Here is a 5,741-nt window from a genome sequence, read left to right as displayed (position 1 = left end):
TAACGGCGCTATATAAATACAAGTTGTTGTTGTTGTGCTGTAACACCATTCCACGATTCTATCCTCGTACAGGAAACATAGAAAGTTACAGTTACAGCAAGCAACTGTGAAGGCAAATGGCACGTTGGCCCCTATTGCTAGAGGGTTGGTGCACAAGAGTAAAGGGGGCTGAAATTGGCCACCCCTGGAAAGGGGGCGCTCCCACCCTGTTTCCAGTGTGTTCACCGCCGTGGTGGATGAGGTGGCCTCTTGAGCGAAATTCCGCTCTTTGGCATTGATAATGGGGGCGGGAGCACACTAGAGGGGCGGAAGTTTGAGGGGGTGGGGTGCAGTGTCCACCGCTGTCAGTTATCAGCGTAGCGCTGATGATGTCATCATGGCGCCGTGTCACCGTGGTTCTCCCCTTCACTTAAAGGGGAGAGCCTGCGCGATTTTTAAACTTCGGTCCATTGAGCCACCAGCGGGGGTTTCGGCCGGGCCAGCTGCCTGGCACCCAAGAGGGTGGGGGGAGGAGCCAGGCTGCCTGTTGGTGGCTCGGCAGAACCCAGAGGGCATAACTGTCGGCCTGACCTGGCAGTCGGCCGACAAAAATAAACATGGCGGCAGCAGCAGTGCTTTATGGGAGCCGCACCGCCATTTCAGAAGGCCACAGCCTCGCTGAACCATCGGGGGGGAAGATTTTCTCGGGGGAATTTCGCCGTCGGGGGGTGTACATCGGCGGTGCGCGCTCTGATGACGGATCGGCAGCAGCGGAGCGGTGGGGGCGAGGGGGGAGCTGGTCACCGCTGGGATACAAGGACAGTCAGCACGGATTTGTTACGGGAAGGTCGTGTCTGACTAACCCGATTGAATTTTTTGAGGAGGTAACCAGGAGGGTCGATGAGGGCAGTGCGTACGATGCAGTGTATATGGATTTTAGCAAGGCTTTTGATAAGGTCCCACATGGCAGACTGGTCACAAAAGTAAAAGTCCATGGGATCCAGGGCAAAGTGGCAAGTTGGATCTAAAATTGGCTCAGAGGCAGGAAGCAAAGGGTAATGGTTGGGGTGTTTTTGTGACTGGAAGGATGTTTCCAGTGGGGTTCCGCAGGGCGCAGTGCTGGGTCCCTTGATTTTGTGATATATATCAATGACTTGGACTTGAATGTTGGAGGTATGATTAAGAAGTTTGCAGATGACACTAAAATAGGCCGTGTGCTTTATAATGAAGAAGGAAGCTGTGGGCTGAAGGAAGATATCAATGTTTTGGTCAGGTGGGCAGAACAGTGGCAAATGGAATTCAATCCGGATAAGTGTGAGGTAATGCATTTGGGGAGGGCTAACAAGGCAAGGAAATATACATTAAATGGTAGGACAGTGAGAAGTGCAGAGGAACAAAGGGACCTTGGAGTTGAAGGAATGCAAAATTCACAAGAAACCCCCCCTGTGTTTGAGCTCATTCGAAAGGAAATTTAATTTGGAACTATTTACTGAAAAGTTTGGAACTCTGAAGTGCTTATGGAAGAAACTACGAACTTTAATAGAATTTTGGATTTTAAAAAGACAAACTCAAGGCTGTGGGCGGACCTACGGGACTAGCAAGAGACAGTCTAATTGTGTGAAGCTACCTGGGTGTGAGGACTAAGTTAACCTGTCTGGAAGAATGAGTATTCGAAAATCCTTCCCCCACAAGAGACATTAACATCGCAAAATCACCCAGAGGTAGCTACCCATCAACATGGGTCTGGACAACCATTTCAGCATATACATCACAAAGAGGCCCAATCCAGCCTCTATGCGAAAGACTAAACACAAAAGGACATTGCAATTACCAAACTAATATTTCCATCAGGAAACAGTTTTCGAACATCAACCCACCCAAGACAGATCAACTTTTAACAAGCCCGACAAAATATTACAAAGAAGAAGCAAGCCAGCCAAAATTATACAAAGGATTTTGAAGAGATTTGGCGGCAAGATTAGAACACTGAAATCGTATAACTGACCCCTGTTTTCAACAGAGTTTGGGTGGTTGCTAGGTAGCTACAAGGCTGCTACCACCTCATTGACACTTTGACTGACAGACTAGTATCACACTACGCTGTGTCATCAAGACAAGGAGAGAAACCAACGCGACTGTTGTAAATTAACTTCTCCAGCCTCAAAGTCCTGAAGTCCTGAAGGAAGGAAGAACATCAACATCGCAGCAGCGACCGACCACAAGTCAACGTGGTATCAAGGGAAAAACAACCACGATCGACCAAACTGGAACAAAACTATCAAAAGGACTGTTAAGCATGGTCCCTGCCTGCCCTGGAGTCTAACCTAGCTGGAATTAGGTATTGGGAGGGGGGAGGTATAATTTACTGTAACCCCCTTTGAATGTGTACTGCATGGTTCTTTATTAGAGTGATTATAAGTTTGACTGTGTACCTTTCCTTGTATTGACCTTGTTAGAGTGATTGTAATAAGCCTGCATTACTTTGACTGTAATAAAAACAAAGTTCTTTGCGTCAAGCCAGTGTCCTTTGACTTTTGTCACACCCCCCAAATAAATCCAGAGTACAGAACCCAAGGGAGTGGGAGCGATTCGAACTGCTCAAGTTGGTCAGAAGGGAACCTGACCCCCTCATCGAGACCACCCCCTTACAGAGTGCAGGTCCACAGATCCCTAAAGGTAGCAGGCCAGGTAGATCATAGGTGGTCCCTCGAAACGAGAATGACTTGCTCCCACGCCAAAAAAGGATGAGTTCACAGGTGTTTCAATAAAGGACCCGAACGACATGTTGAAGGGTGGAAGATGCCTGTGCGTGGAGTTTTTTAACGTGGGGTGACCGTTGCACACCAGCCACCACACGGGCTTGACAGAGCTAGGTCTTGGTCCAGTGGCAAGGGTTACCCAGGACAACTGGAGACCAGCTCTGCTGCACGGACCTAGTGCGCGCACACACATCGCAGTGTGGGCTGGGCCCGTGCTGCCCCTGGGCCCCTGGCCCGGAACTCACGCCTCGCCCGGGCCCCGATCACGTCCCTCCACTGTCTCTCGTCGCTCCTTCGCTCCGATCTCGTAACTCCTGCTGTGTCTGCCCACGCTCCAATCACCAACCTGGACCTTGCTGACGTCACTCTTCACTGCCGTCGCCCTCCTGGTGGCCTCCGCGTTACTCCTTGGAGTAGTAGGCCGCCACACTGCTCCCGGGCTGCTCACCACTCCTTTTATGGCCCTGACCTGCTGCTGGTGTTCTCACGCAGGGCGAGGCCTCCAGGCCAGGTAGCTATGGTGGTTAAGAAGGCATATGGAATATTTGCCTTTATTAATCGAGGCATGGAATACAAGAGCAAGAAGGTTATGCTTGAACTGTATAAAACACTGGTTAGGCCACAGCTGGAGTACTGCGTGCAGTTCTGGTCACCACATTACAGGAAAGATGTGATTGCACTAGAGAGGGTGCAGAGGAGATTTACAAGAATGTTGCCTGGACTGGATAATTTTGGCTATGAGGAAAGATTGGATAGGCTGGGTCTGTTTTCTTTGGAACAGAGGAGGCTGAGGGGAGACCTGATTGAGGTGTTTAAAATTATGAGGGGCCTAGATGGAGTGGATCAGTAACCAGGGGACATAGATTTAAAGTAATTGGGGGAAGGTTTCGAGGGGATTTGAGGGGAAATGTCTTCACCCAGAGGGTGGTGGGGGTCTGGAACTCACTGCCTGAAAGGGTGGTAGAGGCAGAAACCCTCACCACATTTAAACAGTACTTGGATGTGCACCTGAAGTGCCGTAACCTACAGGGCTACGGACCTAGAGCTGGACAGTGGGATTAGGCTGGGTAGCTCTTGGTCGGCCGGCACAGACACGATGGGCCGAATGGCCTCCTACCCTGCTGTAAATTCCTATGATTCTATGAATAACAACAAAAGGGAAATAGATATAAAGTTAAGGGAGAGAATTGCAGGTTTAGAGGGAAAGAGCAGATTTATTTGATAGCTCCCTCAAATGGCACAGGGACGATGGACCGAATGACCCCAGTGCTGAATCTATGGTTGCATAAACTTTGGTTGTGTTCCTTGAGTTTGTGGGGCTGAGGGGTGATCTAATCAAGGTCTTTAAAATAATAGAGTCAATAGTGTATAGAGAGAAACTATTTCCTCTGGTAGGGGGAGTCCGGAACAAGGGGGCGTAACCTTAAAATTAGAGCCAGGCCGTTCAGGGTGATGTCAGGAAGCACTTTTTCACACAAAGGGCAGTGGGAATCTGGAACTGTGAGACTAGAACTAGGGGGCATCATCTTAGAATAAGGGGCCGCCCATTTAAAACTGAGATGAGGAGGAATTTCTCCTCTCAGAGGGTTGTAAATCTGTGGAATTCGCTGCCTCAGAGAGCCGGGACATTGAATAAATTTAAGACACAGATAGACAGTTTCTTAACCGATAAGGGAATAAGGGGTTATGGGGAGCGGGCAGGGAAGTGGAGCTCAGCCATGATCTTATTAAATGGTGGAGCAGGCTCGAGGGGCTGTATGGCCTACTCCTGCTCCTATTTCTTATGTTCTTATAAAAGGCGATGGATACTGGGGGTCAGTTGGAGCTTTCAAGACTGAGAGTGACAGATTTTTGTTGGGTAAGGATATATCATCATCGTAGGCAGTTCCTCGAAATCGGGGAAGACTTGCTTCCACTCTAAAAGTGAGTCCGTAGGTGGCTGAACAGTCCAATACACGAACCACAGTCCCTGTCACAGGTGGGACAGACAGTGGTTGAGGGAAGGGGTGGGTGGGACTGGTTTGCCGCACGCTCCTTCCGCTGCCTGCGCTTGTTTTCTGCATGCTCTCGGCGACGAGACTCGAGGTGCTCAGCGCCCTTCCGGATGCACTTCCTCCATTTGCCAAGGCAGGTAGATGGAGTTAAGGTACAAATCAGCCATGATCTAATTGATAATAGTGCACAAACCTCGAGGGGTCGAATGTTCCTGTGTTTCTATCCCTCCATCTTCAGTTTGCCTTCGTCTACCAATTGATCCTCAATCTCTCAGTGTGCATACCTTCATTTTTAACCCTTCACTGCCTATCCATCCATCTGGAGTCTATCCCTTCTCCTATCTCCCTCTTTATCTTCTGATGCTTTCCCACATGGTTAAACGCAAGGATCCTGTTGTATATGCTGGCTATGGATGTACTCTATGTGTAGTCACTGTGAGATTGTATAAGATGGAGACTGGTTTACCTGATGTACTAGCAATAAGGTTTACACTGTGTACATACTATGCTGGCACCACTAGAGGGTGCAACTGGTGGAGACCGGGGGATTCCTGCCCTGGTGGCAGGGCCTTGTATCAAAGGCTGCACACCATGCTGGCACAGCACTCTAGAGTTTGGAATAAAGGACCAAGGTCACTACAGTTCAAGTGCAACACATTGCCTTGAGGAGTCATTCATAAGTACATTATAGACATAACAGGTTCATGTTGTGGCAGTGAAAATTTCTTATGACATCATTAAGAAGCACACACACAAAATGGCTCTTGACCAGAAACAGTCGTCATGTGACCTTGCCACATGACCCTTTATTATTTACATCAGTAGTTGCCCCATTACAGCAGTAGTCCACTGGAGGGAGCTCTATTAGAGTGGCTGAGGGGACACTAACACTGGATGGATGGTCTTGCAGGTGGAGTTCGGAGTAAGCAGGGCCGTGCTGTGCTCGTGTGGCGTGCATTCCCTTTGTTGCTCTGGTGACTCCGGCACATGTCAAGTGAAAGGATACGCC

This window comes from Pristiophorus japonicus, unplaced genomic scaffold, assembly GCF_044704955.1.
Source record: "Pristiophorus japonicus isolate sPriJap1 unplaced genomic scaffold, sPriJap1.hap1 HAP1_SCAFFOLD_321, whole genome shotgun sequence".
Taxonomy (NCBI): domain Eukaryota; kingdom Metazoa; phylum Chordata; class Chondrichthyes; family Pristiophoridae; genus Pristiophorus; species Pristiophorus japonicus.
This window is presented reverse-complemented; position numbering follows the sequence as displayed.